Source organism: Triturus cristatus, chromosome 1_1, assembly GCF_964204655.1.
Source record: "Triturus cristatus chromosome 1_1, aTriCri1.1, whole genome shotgun sequence".
Classification (NCBI taxonomy): Eukaryota; Metazoa; Chordata; class Amphibia; order Caudata; family Salamandridae; genus Triturus; species Triturus cristatus.
The window spans coordinates 757155152-757168092 of NC_140579.1; positions in this window are offsets into that span (position 1 = coordinate 757155152).

The window sequence follows — 12941 nt, forward strand, 5'->3', positions numbered from 1 at the left end:
CGCAACTCTTTTTACTACAACCACTGTCCACTGCACCTGCTGCACCCGTGACCGCCAGCAAATGCATTTGTGGCATATGTGTCAGTGAAAGGAACAATAAACGCTCCCCAGTGCTTCCTTAAACCATGATTCTATGTCTGTTGCGGCTACACGTATCAAGTCATGAGGATGTCCACTTGACCGCATTGGAGATTAATTCCCCTCATTTTCACGAGTTGATTCACGTGACCCTATGTTAATTTAAATGTGACATTCCGTCTGTTCTCGGGCAGAGGTTTTTTTAGCACGTACTTTGTGGTAGGAGCAGGGCTTTATGTGGGATGAAAAAGCTGTGAGGTCTCTCCAAGGGGCGTGGCCGATGTAATTAAGGGCATAGCTTAAAAACACCTACGCTAAATATGTGTGTTTTTCATTGCTTGCAGCCCGACTGGTGTTTTGATGCTCCTGTCATTGTATCCAGATTTATACTGCAAGTAACATTACACCTGCAACAAGCCAGGACAATTGCTTTGTCAATGGGTGTTAGTTGCATTAGATAAATAAGCAACAATTATGGCTTCGTTGTATAGAATATTATAAATGCTTCAGTTCTGAAATGATGAGACTGAAAGAACAGTCTCTTTGAAGTTACATCAAAGCAGTAGAGGGTGGGACTGCTACGAAGCTAAGATTGTTTTTCCACCCAAGGGTGAGGGCAAACAATGGAGAGCCTGAAATGGAGCTATCTTAGCACCTGCTTTTTAGAATTGCCGGCGCTGAGCCCCGGCAGGACCCGGCTCACTTAAAGCCCTGGGTAGGATATACAAACACGCATTGAAAATGCAATAGGTCTCGCCTTTCATTAAGTTAATGCCATTTGCTTTGCTATACAATACCATTAGCTAAGCAAATGGCTTTAACTTAATCAAAGGTGAGACCTATTGCATTTTCAATGCTTGTTCTGGCTAGCAATAGTCACAGCCTTAAACTGCTATATAGATGACTTTCACTTACTGTAACTACAGATCTTCATCTGTGCACAGTTCCTATACTGTCTCTTTTTTTTAATTGAAGGATCTCAACAACCAATTTCCACATATACAGTCACCAACTCAATCTATCGAGGGCCCTAAATGCCCCTCCCAGTGATTGGACAGACACACAAACTCCTCACTGGCTCATTAACAGTCCAGCACTGTGTTACCCAACGAGAAACATCCCTGACTAGCATAAAGAGAGTTTAGCTGAAAGTGCAACACAGCCAAAGATTACGTGGTGGTCAACGAATTCTGTGTCTATTCCCCTTATGTGAAAGAGCCAGAAGTTGTCATTTTACTTCCTGAATATCTAGCAAATATCTGTAACTTACAATTGTTGTAGAACCTAATCTATAATTGTGAAATTAACAGTTTTTCTTTTTATGCTTTACATCCAAAGAATGGAACAACAAAAGATAGCAGTTGAGTGAATCAATACACCCAGCACTGCAAAGAAGCGCCTAAACCCCTGTCATGGTAAATTTGCATAACCTTCATATCTCTATAAACCAGTAGTACATTGTGAGACCGGCCTCGTGGCGTGGGTCCTCCCGACCAGCCAGCTACCCTGCAACCACGCCGAACCTCGATGTTACAGCCTCCCGGCCCCTGTGGGCCAGCCTCCCGAGGGCCGGCCAGATCCCCAACACGCATGCCCGGCTGAGGGAGGGCGAAACCCCCCAAAACCAGACCGAGAGGCGCCGATCAGGTCACACCTCTGGTCTCTTCCCCGAGGGAGGTTTGATCGACCACCAGGCCCCCGGTGAGCAGGCGCCTCACCCGCTGGGTGTCTGGAGTCCCTCCAGGACCCCCTGAACAGATCAAAGGAGCAGAACCCCAACACACCGCCCCAGGCACCAGACCCCTCTCCACGAGGACTCCGGACTTCAAAGAGGAGGGGGAGTATAACAAGGGGTGCTGAAGGGATGGGAGAAAAGAGAAGACCTGGACTGACGAGAGCCTGCTGACGCTGTCGCGGCTCCTCGAACTCTGAAACATCTGAGCCCTGCTGACGCTGTCGCGGCTCCCCGAACTCTGAATCATCTGAGCACTGCTGACGCTGTCGCGGCTCCTCGAACACTGAACCCTCCGAGCCCTGCGGACGCTGTCGCGGCTCCTCGAACGCTGAACCATCCGAGCCCTGCGGACGCTGTCGCGGCTCCTCGAACGCTGAACCATCCGAGCCCTGCTGACGCTGTCGCGGCTCCCCGAACCCTGAACCATCCGAACCCTGCGGACGCTGTCGCGGCTCCTCGAACTCTGAAACATCTGAGCCCGGCTGACGCTGTCGCGGCTCCCCGAATTCTGATCCATCTGAGCCCTGCCGACTTCGCCGCGGCTCCTCGAACTACAAACCTCCGGTGCCTGCTGAGTGACTCGCGGCCCGCTCCTCCAAGAGAACCGGCAGAGATTGCCGAGAGAAGCAACACCCCCTCAGCTCGAGGATTGAGAGCTGTGCGGCGGGTAACCCGCAGAGACACTGATTCAAAGACTGTCCCGCTACCCCTTACCCCGCATCACGAGACCTCTGCCGCTTGTGGCACTAATTCTGCTCCTGCCTTCCAGATCATAAAGATCCCTAATAACCTATGATAAAATCTATTATCCTGCAACGAACTACTGTGTGGTGTCCCTCTATCTGAAAATAGTAGTGCAGCGTGTGCGATCCTAGGTACGAGACCCTTCCAGGAAGGGCCTCTCCGCTCTTGCTCGGCCGAACTCGAGGAGAGGTGGGCCTCCGGGTGGTCAGGAACGTATTCCGCAACATCCCGGGGAACGCTTTCCAACATTGGTGGCAGCGACGGGATCCGGGCCAACACCTAGAGATCGTGCAGTAGACGGCTAACGCACTACCCAGAAGAAATGGAAGGAGAAACTTCCCTAGGTGCCGCCGGCACCAACCCGAGCACGACATTCCGAGAGGACCAGTTGGAATCTTATACGCACCGAGAACTGAAACAATTTTGCAAAGACCTTGGAATCGCTACCACCGGACTAAGCACGAAAGAGGACTTCCAGGAAGCATTAAGAACCTGGGTCGAGGCGGGGACTCCCCAGACACAAACAGAAGGGGAGCCTCCTAACGAACCCCGAAGCAGCCCGGGGAGGAACGGCGCCCCCGAGGGGGGCCTATCCCCAGAGGAAATAGCGAACCGAGAAAGAGGTCGCAACCACGAACTAGAACTAGCAAAATTGAAAATCTAAGGAGAGATAAAGCTGGCCGAAAAGAAACTGGCGGTAGAACAGTTACGCCTACAAGGAGAACTTGAGGAAAAGAAACGACAAAGAGAATACGAAGAAAGAAAACTCCAGCTAGAGCACGAACGTAGCCTGAAGGAGATCGAGCTTAAGGCTAAGAATGCAGAAGTCAGACCCCCGGAAACCCGACCCCCTTCCGCCAACGTGGAACTAAAGGTCCACATCCCCAAAGATGTGGTGAAAGAATACTATAAGAACGACGACATCCAGCAATGGTTCAAAGCCTACGAAGTCGCCATGACATCCCACCGAGTCCCGCAGAAAGACTGGGGGGCTGGGCTGTGGGGCAGGTTCCTGAGCGAGGGAAGAGATACCCTGCTGGACCTGCCTTCCACGGTAATGAACTCCTACAGTCACATGAAAGAGGCCCTAGTAGCCAGATATGGGCTCACCCCTGAAATGTACCGGCAACGGTTTAGAGACTGCAAGAAGATACCCGGTACCACCTGGGTGGAGTACGTGAACTTTTACAGCCGGACCTTGGACGGGTGGATAAAGGGCAGCAAGGTCTCCACCTTTGAGGAGCTGTTCGACCTGATCGCTTGGGAACACTTGGCCGCTAATTGCTTTGTAGAACTACGCCAGCACCTCCTGGACAGCAAACTCACAGACCCTCGAAAACTGGCCGTCGAGGCTGACCGGTGGGTAAACACCCGGGCCTCCCGGGGTCCCGTGGGAGACTACGGCCGCCACAGTCAGGGCCCCCCCGCCAGAGGGGCGGAGGGAATCAAGGCCGGCCAAGGGAACTTCCGGGGGGATCCCCATGCAGCCCCCCCAGAGGACAACCTCCACCCTTTCCAGCTCCACCTCCAGCCAGCACCGGGCCACCGGGGAGGCCGGGGCCTCGCGTGAGGATCACCTGTTTCCGCTGCCAACAGACCGGACACTATGCCAGCGACCCTCAATGTCCCATGTACCAGCGAACCGCCACAACAACTCCACCGGCTCGACAAATGGCCTCCGTAGCCCTGGGGGAAGAGATGGAAGACTCCGAAGAATGGGAACCCGCCGCCATGGCCTTGGTCTCCCTAGGGGACCGGGAGATGGTCCCCGGAGCGCCCCTGCCCGCTAACACGAAGAAGTACCGACAGCAGGTGACGGTCAACGGTCACCGCGTCGAGGGCCTCCGGGACACGGGGGCGAGTGTCACGGCGATTCATTGTCACCTGGTCTCCGAAGATCAGATCCTACCCGGCGCCTTTTGTCCCGTCATATCCTCAGACAATTCCGAGAGCCTCTGCCGGATGGCTCTGGTTCCCTTCGAATGGGGGGGAGTCACCGGCAAGTTAAAGGTGGCGGTACGAACCTCCCAGCCCGTGGACTGCCTCCTGGGCAACGACCTCGAGAATTCCCCGTGGGGACAAGTGGAACGAAGAGCCCATCTCGAGATGATGGGTCTACCCGAATGGGTATGCGCCACCACGCGCTCGATGACTCTCAGAGTGCCTTCCTCCGAGGAGGGGGAGGCCATGCCGCGGAGCACCGCCACCATCCCCGAGGTCCCAGATGCGCCACCCGAGGCCAACGACCCCCTTCCGGATGAAGCGACCGTTCCCGACGAGGGGTCCGTGCCTTCTGACCCCGAACCCCTGACCGAGCTCGAAGACCTGCCAGAAATGGCCCAGTGGCACTGCGAAGGAGGCCCCTCCCGAGAAGAATTCTGCCAAGAACAATCCACCTGCCCGTCCCTCATTGGACCCCGACAACAGGCCGAGGCCCAAGCAGCAGGCGACCAGACTGGCAACCACTGGGTATACTGGGAAAACGGCCTCCTGTACAGCGAACAGAAGTCGGCCGAGTTGGGATCGGCCCGAGTACTAGTGGTACCCCTGCGCTTCCGAAGTCTCCTCCTGGGCCTGGCCCACGATGTACCCCTGGCCGGACACTTAGGACAAGATAAGACCTACCAGCGACTCGTCACCCACTTCTATTGGCCCAAGATGCGAGCAAATGTGGAGGCCCACTGCAAATCCTGCCCAACGTGCCAGGCCAGCGGAAAGAGTGGGGGGAAGCGCAAGGCTCCGCTGCAACCCTTCCCAGTCGTCAGTACCCCTTTTGAGCGGGTAGGGATCGACATTGTGGGACCACTGGACCCCAAGACAGCCCAGGGCCACCGGTTCATCCTCGTCCTGGTGGATCATGCCACCCGTTACCTCGAAGCCATCCCTCTCCGCACCGTGACGGCCCCCGTGGTAGGCCGGGCCTTGATGGGGATCTTCTCCCGCGTGGGGTTCCCCCGCGAAGTCGTGAGTGATCGGGGTACGAACTTTATCTCCCGATACATGAGGTCCCTCTGGCAGCAGTGCGGAGTATCGTACAAGTTCACCACCCCGTACCACCCCCAAGGGAACGGCCTAGTCGAGCGCTTTAACAAGACACTGAAAGGAATGATCATGGGCCTCGCGGAACCCCTACGCCGGAGGTGGGACGTCCTCCTCCCATGCCTCCTGTTCGCCTACCGGGAGGTTCCCCAAAAATCCCTGGGGTTCAGCCCATTCGAACTGCTATATGGACACCCCGTCCGGGGACCCCTGAGCCTGGTCAAGGAGGGTTGGGAAACGACCCCCCGGGGGACCCCTCCGGATGTGTTCCGATACATCTTGGCGCTCCGCAACCAGACCCGGAAATTCAGAGAACTCGCAGAAGCGAACCTCGAGGCTAGTCAGGAAGAGATGAAGCGCTGGTATGACCAGAATGCTACGCTGGTCGAGTTTCAGCCGGGCCAACAAGTCTGGGTCATGGCCCCGGTGAAGCCTTGCGCCCTCCAAGATAAATGGACTGGACCCTTCAAGGTGGTCGAGCGGAAGAGCCAAGTCACCTATCTCATCGATGTGCAGTCCCCGCGGAACCCCCGCCGGGTTCTCCACATGAACCGCCTCAAACCCCACTTTGTAAGGACAGAATTGAGTTTGCTCCTGGCCACCGACGATGGGGCCGAAGAAGACACCGAGCCCCTTCCAGACCCCCTGGGGGCGGAAGAGACCGATGGTTCCGTGGAAGGGGTGAGACTATCAACCACCCTCACAGCCCAACAGTCTGCCGACTGCCGCCAGCTCCTAAAGCAGTTCGCGGACCTCTTCTCCCTAACCCCTGGGGTCACCAACTGGTGTGTCCACGACGTGAACACCGGCGACAGCCCGCCCATGAGACACCGGGCCTACCGGGTCCCTGATCTGGTCCAAACCAGCATCCAGACCGAGGTAGCGAAGATGCTGGCCCTCGGGGTGATTGAACCCTCCGACAGCCCCTGGGCCAGCCCGGTAGTCCTGGTTCCGAAAGCGGCTACCCCGGGTGTCGCCCCCGAACTGAGGTTTTGCGTGGACTACCGAGGACTCAATGCGGTCACCCGAGCGGACGCTCACCCTATCCCCCGTGCCGACGAGCTCATTGACCGCCTCGGGGCCGCTCGCTACCTCAGCACCTTCGACCTAACGAGTGGATACTGGCAGATTGCCCTCACCGAGGGAGCCAAGGAGCGCTCCGCCTTCTCCACCCCGGATGGGCACTACCGCTTTAGGGTGATGCCGTTTGGAATGAAGAATGCCCCGGCCACCTTCCAGCGGCTGGTGAACCGGGTCCTGTCCGGACTAGAGGGGTTCAGCGCAGCGTATCTCGACGATATAGCGGTATTTAGCTCCCAATGGACCGAACACCTCCAGCACCTCCGACAAGTCCTGCTGGCTCTGCGCCGGGCCGGCCTCACCATCAAAGCCAGCAAATGTCAAATTGGGCACGGCTCCGTAACCTATCTGGGGCACCAGGTGGGAAGCGGGCAGGTCGCCCCCCTCCAGCCAAAGATCGACGCCATCATGTCCTGGGAACCCCCCACGACCCAAACTGAAGTCCGGGCCTTCCTGGGCCTCACCGGGTACTACCGGAGGTTTATTAAGAACTATGGCAGCATCGCAGGCCCCCTCACAGAACTAACCTCCAAAAAACACCCCAAGAAAGTACAATGGACTCCCTCCTGCCAGAAGGCGTTCGACACCCTAAAAACCGCCATGTGTGCGGCTCCGGTGCTCAAAGCACCCGACTACGCCTCAGAACACGGCATCGGGGCAGTCCTCTCCCAGTTCGACGACAAGGGCATAGATCGGCCCATAGCCTTCATCAGCCGAAGGTTGCTGCCCCGAGAACAGCGGTGGAGCACAATTGAGAGAGAGACCTTTGCAGTAGTCTGGGCCCTCAAAAAGCTACGGCCCTACCTGTTCGTAACACCCTTCCGAGTACAAACGGATCACCGACCCCTGCAGTGGTTGATGCGAATGCGAGGGGAAAACCCCAAACTGCTACGCTGGTCCATCTCCCTCCAGGGGATGGACTTCACGGTGGAACATCGCCCCGGGACGGACCACGCCAACGCGGACGGCCTGTCCCGATTCTTCCGCTTCAGCGAGGAGAACTCCCAAGTGGATGGGTAGTTCTCCCCGCCTTTCAGCTGGGGGGGGCCCGTGTGAGACCGGCCTCGTGGCGTGGGTCCTCCTGACCAGCCAGCTACCCTGCAACCACGCCGAACCTCGATGTTACAGCCTCCCGGCCCCCGTGGGCCAGCCTCCCGAGAGCCGGCCAGATCCCCAACACGTATGCCCGGCTGAGGGAGGGCGAAACCCCCCCAAAACCAGACCGAGAGGCGCCGATCAGGTCACACCTCTGGTCTCTTCCCCGAGGGAGGTTCGATCGACCACCAGGCCCCCGGTGAGCAGGCGCATCACCCGCTGGGTGTCTGGAGTCCCTTCAGGACCCCCCTGAACAGATCAAAGGAGCAGAACCCCGACACACCGCCCCAGGCACCAGACCCCTCTCCACAAGGACTCCGGACTTCAAAGAGGAGGGGGAGTATAACAAGGGGTGCTGAAGGGATGGGAGAAAAGAGAAGACCTGGACTGACGAGAGCCTGCTGACGCTGTCGCGGCTCCTCGAACTCTGAAACATCTGAGCCCTGCTGACGCTGATGCGGCTCCCCGAACTCTGAATCATCTGAGCCCTGCTGACGCTGTTGCGGCTCCTCGAACACTGAACCCTCCGAGCCCTGCGGACGCTGTCGCGGCTCCTCGAACGGTGAACCATCCGAGCCCTGCAGACGCTGTCACGGCTCCTCGAACGCTGAACCATCCGAGCCCTGCTGACGCTGTCGCGGCTCCCCGAACCCTGAACCATCCGAGCCCTGCGGACGCTGTCGCGGCTCCTCGAACTCTGAAACATCTGAGCCCTGCTGACGCTGTCGCGGCTCCCCGAATTCTGATCCATCTGAGCCCTGCCGACGTCGCCGCGGCTCCTCGAACTACGAACCTCCGGTGCCTGCTGAGTGACTCGCGGCCCGCTCCTCCAAGAGAACCGGCAGAGATTGCCGAGAGAAGCAACACCCCCTCAGCTCGAGGATTGAGAGCTGTGCGGCGGGTACTCCGCAGAGACACTGATTCAAAGACTGTCCCGCTACCCCTTACCCCGCATCACGAGACCTCTGCCGCTTGTGGCACTAATTCTGCTCCTGCCTTCCGGATCATAAAGATCCCTAATAACCTATGATAAAATCTATTATCCTGCAATGAACTACTGTGTGGTGTCCCTCTATCTGAAAATAGTAGTGCAGCGTGTGCGATCCTAGGTACGAGACCCTTCCAGGAAGGGCCTCCCCGCTCTTGCTCGGCCGAACTCGAGGAGAGGTGGGCCTCCGGGTGGTCAGGAACGTATTCCGCAACATCCCGGGGGAAAGCTTTCCAACATTGGTGGCAGCGACAGGATCCGAGCCAACACCTAGAGATCGTGCAGTAGACGGCTAACGCACTACCCAGAAGAAATGGAAGGAGAAACTTCCCTAGGTGCCGCCGGCACCAACCCGAGCACGACATTCCGAGAGGACCAGTTGGAATCTTATACGCACCGAGAACTGAAACAATTTTGCAAAGACCTTGGAATCGCTACCACCGGACTAAGCACGAAAGAGGACTTCCAGGAAGCATTAAGAACCTGGGTCGAGGCGGGGACTCCCCAGACACAAACAGAAGGGGAGCCTCCTAACGAACCCCGAAGCAGCCCGGGGAGGAACGGCGCCCCCGAGGGGGGCCTATCCCCAGAGGAAATAGCGAACCGAGAAAGAGGTCGCAACCACGAACTAGAACTAGCAAAATTGAAAATCGAAGGAGAGATAAAGCTGGCCGAAAAGAAACTGGCGGTAGAACAGTTACGCCTACAAGGAGAACTTGAGGAAAAGAAACGACAAAGAGAACACGAAGAAAGAAAACTCCAGCTAGAGCATGAACGTAGCCTGAAGGAGATCGAGCTCAAGGCTAAGAATGCAGAAGTCAGACCCCCGGAAACCCGACCCCCTTCCGCCAACGTGGAACTAAAGGTCCACATCCCCAAAGATGTGGTGAAAGAATACTATAAGAACGACGACATCCAGCAATGGTTCAAAGCCTACGAAGTCGCCATGACCTCCCACCGAGTCCCGCAGAAAGACTGGGGGGCTGGGCTGTGGGGCCGGTTCCTAAGCGAGGGAAGAGATACCCTGCTGGACCTGCCTTCCACGGTAATGAACTCCTACAGTCACATGAAAGAGGTCCTAGTAGCCAGATATGGGCTCACCCCTGAAATGTACCGGCAACGGTTTAGAGACTGCAAGAAGATACCCGGTACCACCTGGGTGGAGTACGTGAACTTTTACAGCCGGACCTTGGACGGGTGGATCAAGGGCAGCAAGGTCTCCACCTTTGAGGAGCTGTTCGACCTGATCGCTTGGGAACACTTGGCCGCTAATTGCTTTGTAGAACTACGCCAGCACCTCCTGGACAGCAAACTCACAGACCCTCGAAAACTGGCCGTCGAGGCTGACCGGTGGGTAAACACCCGGGCCTCCCGGGGTACCGTGGGAGACTACGGCCGCCACAGTCAGGGCCCCCCCCGCCAGAGGGGCAGAGGGAATCAAGGCCGGCCAAGGGAACTTCCGGGGGGATCCCCACGCAGCCCCCCCAGAGGACAACCTCCACCCTTTCCAGTTCCACCTCCAGCCAGCACCGGGCCACCGGGGAGGCCGGGGCCTCGCGTGAGGATCACCTGTTTCCGCTGCCAACAGACCGGACACTATGCCAGCGACCCTCAATGTCCCATGTACCAGCGAACCGCCACAACAACTCCACTGGCTCGACAAATGGCCTCCGTAGCCCTGGGGGAAGAGATGGAAGACTCCGAAGAATGGGAACCCGCCGCCATGGCCTTGGTCTCCCTAGGGGACCGGGAGATGGTCCCCGGAGCGCCCCTGCCCGCTAACACGAAGAAGTACCGACAGCAGGTGAAGGTCAACGGTCACCGCGTCGAGGGCCTCCGGGACACGGGGGCGAGTGTCACGGCGGTTCATTGTCACCTGGTCTCCGAAGATCAGATCCTACCCGGCGCCTTTTGTCCCGTCATATCCTCAGACAATTCCGAGAGCCTCTGCCGGATGGCTCTGGTTCCCTTCGAATGGGGGGGAGTCACCGGCAAGTTAAAGGTGGCGGTACGAACCTCCCAGCCCGTGGACTGCCTCCTGGGCAACGACCTCGAGAATTCCCCGTGGGGACAAGTGGAACGAAGAGCCCATCTCGAGATGATGGGTCTACCCGAATGGGTATGCGCCACCACGCGCTCGATGACTCTCAGAGTGCCTTCCTCCGAGGAGGGGGAGGCCATGCCGCGGAGCACCGCCACCATCCCCGAGGTCCCAGATGCGCCACCCGAGGCCAACGACCCCCTTCCGGACGAAGCGACCGTTCCCGACGAGGGGTCCGTGCCTTCCGACCCCGAACCCCTGACCGAGCTCGAAGACCTGCCAGAAATGGCCCAGTGGCACTGCGAAGGAGGCCCCTCCCGAGAAGAATTCTGCCAAGAACAATCCACCTGCCCGTCCCTCATTGGACCCCGACAACAAGCCGAGGCCCAAGCAGCAGGCGACCAGACTGGCAACCACTGGGTATACTGGGAAAACGGCCTCCTGTACAGCGAACAGAAGTCGGCCGAGTTGGGATCGGCCCGAGTACTAGTGGTACCCCTGCGCTTCCGAAGTCTCCTCCTGAGCCTGGCCCACGATGTACCCCTGGCCGGACACTTAGGACAAGATAAGACCTACCAGCGACTCGTCACCCACTTCTATTGGCCCAAGATGCGAGCAAATGTGGAGGCCCACTGCAAATCCTGCCCAACGTGCCAGGCCAGCGGAAAGAGTGGGGGGAAGCACAAGGCTCCGCTGCAACCCTTCCCAGTCGTCAGTACCCCTTTTGAGCGGGTAGGGATCGACATCGTGGGACCACTGGACCCCAAGACAGCCCAGGGCCACCGGTTCATCCTCGTCCTGGTGGATCATGCCACCCGTTACCTCGAAGCCATCCCTCTCCGCACCGTGACGGCCCCCGTGGTAGGCCGGGCCTTGATGGGGATCTTCTCCCGCGTGGGGTTCCCCCGCGAAGTCGTGAGTGATCGGGGTACGAACTTTATCTCCCGATACATGAGGTCCCTCTGGCAGCAGTGCGGAGTATCGTACAAGGTCACCACCCCGTACCACCCCCAAGGGAACGGCCTAGTCGAGCGCTTTAACAAGACACTGAAAGGAATGATCATGGGCCTCGCGGAACCCCTATGCCGGAGGTGGGACGTCCTCCTCCCATGCCTCCTGTTCGCCTACCGGGAGGTTCCCCAAAAATCCCTGGGGTTCAGCCCATTCGAACTGCTATATGGACACCCCGTCCGGGGACCCCTGAGCCTGGTCAAGGAGGGTTGGGAAACGACCCCTCGGGGGACCCCTCCGGATGTGTTCCGATACATCTTGGCGCTCCGCAACCAGACCCGGAAATTCAGAGAACTCGCAGAAGCGAACCTCGAGGCTAGTCAGGAAGAGATGAAGCGCTGGTATGACCAGAATGCTACGCTGGTCGAGTTTCAGCCGGGCCAACAAGTCTGGGTAATGGCCCCGGTGAAGCCTTGCGCCCTCCAAGATAAATGGACTGGACCCTTCAAGGTGGTCGAGCGGAAGAGCCAAGTCACCTATCTCATCGATGTGCAGTCCCCGCGGAACCCCCGCCGGGTTCTCCACGTGAACCGCCTCAAACCCCACTTTGTAAGGACAGAATTGAGTTTGCTCCTGGCCACCGACGATGGGGCCAAAGAAGACACCAAGCCCCTTCCAGACCCCCTGGGGGCGGAAGAGACCGATGGTTCCGTGGAAGGGGTGAGACTATCAACGACCCTCACAGCCCAACAGTCTGCCGACTGCCGCCAGCTCCTAAAGCAGTTCGCGGACCTCTTCTCCCTAACCCCTGGGGTCACCAACTGGTGTGTCCACGACGTGAACACCGGCGACAGCCCGCCCGTGAGACACCGGGCCTACCGGGTCCCTGATCGGGTCCGAACCAGCATCCAGACCGAGGTAGCGAAGATGCTGGCCCTCGGGGTGATTGAAACCTCCGACAGCCCCTGGGCCAGCCCGGTAGTCCTGGTTCCGAAAGCGGCTACCCCGGGTGTCGTCCCGAACTGAGGTTTTGCGTGGACTACCGAGGACTCAATGCGGTCACCCGAGCGGACGCTCACCCTATCCCCCGTGCCGACGAGCTCATTGACCGCCTCGGGGCCGCTCGCTACCTCAGCACCTTCGACCTAACGAGTGGATACTGGCAGATTGCCCTCACCGAGGGAGCCAAG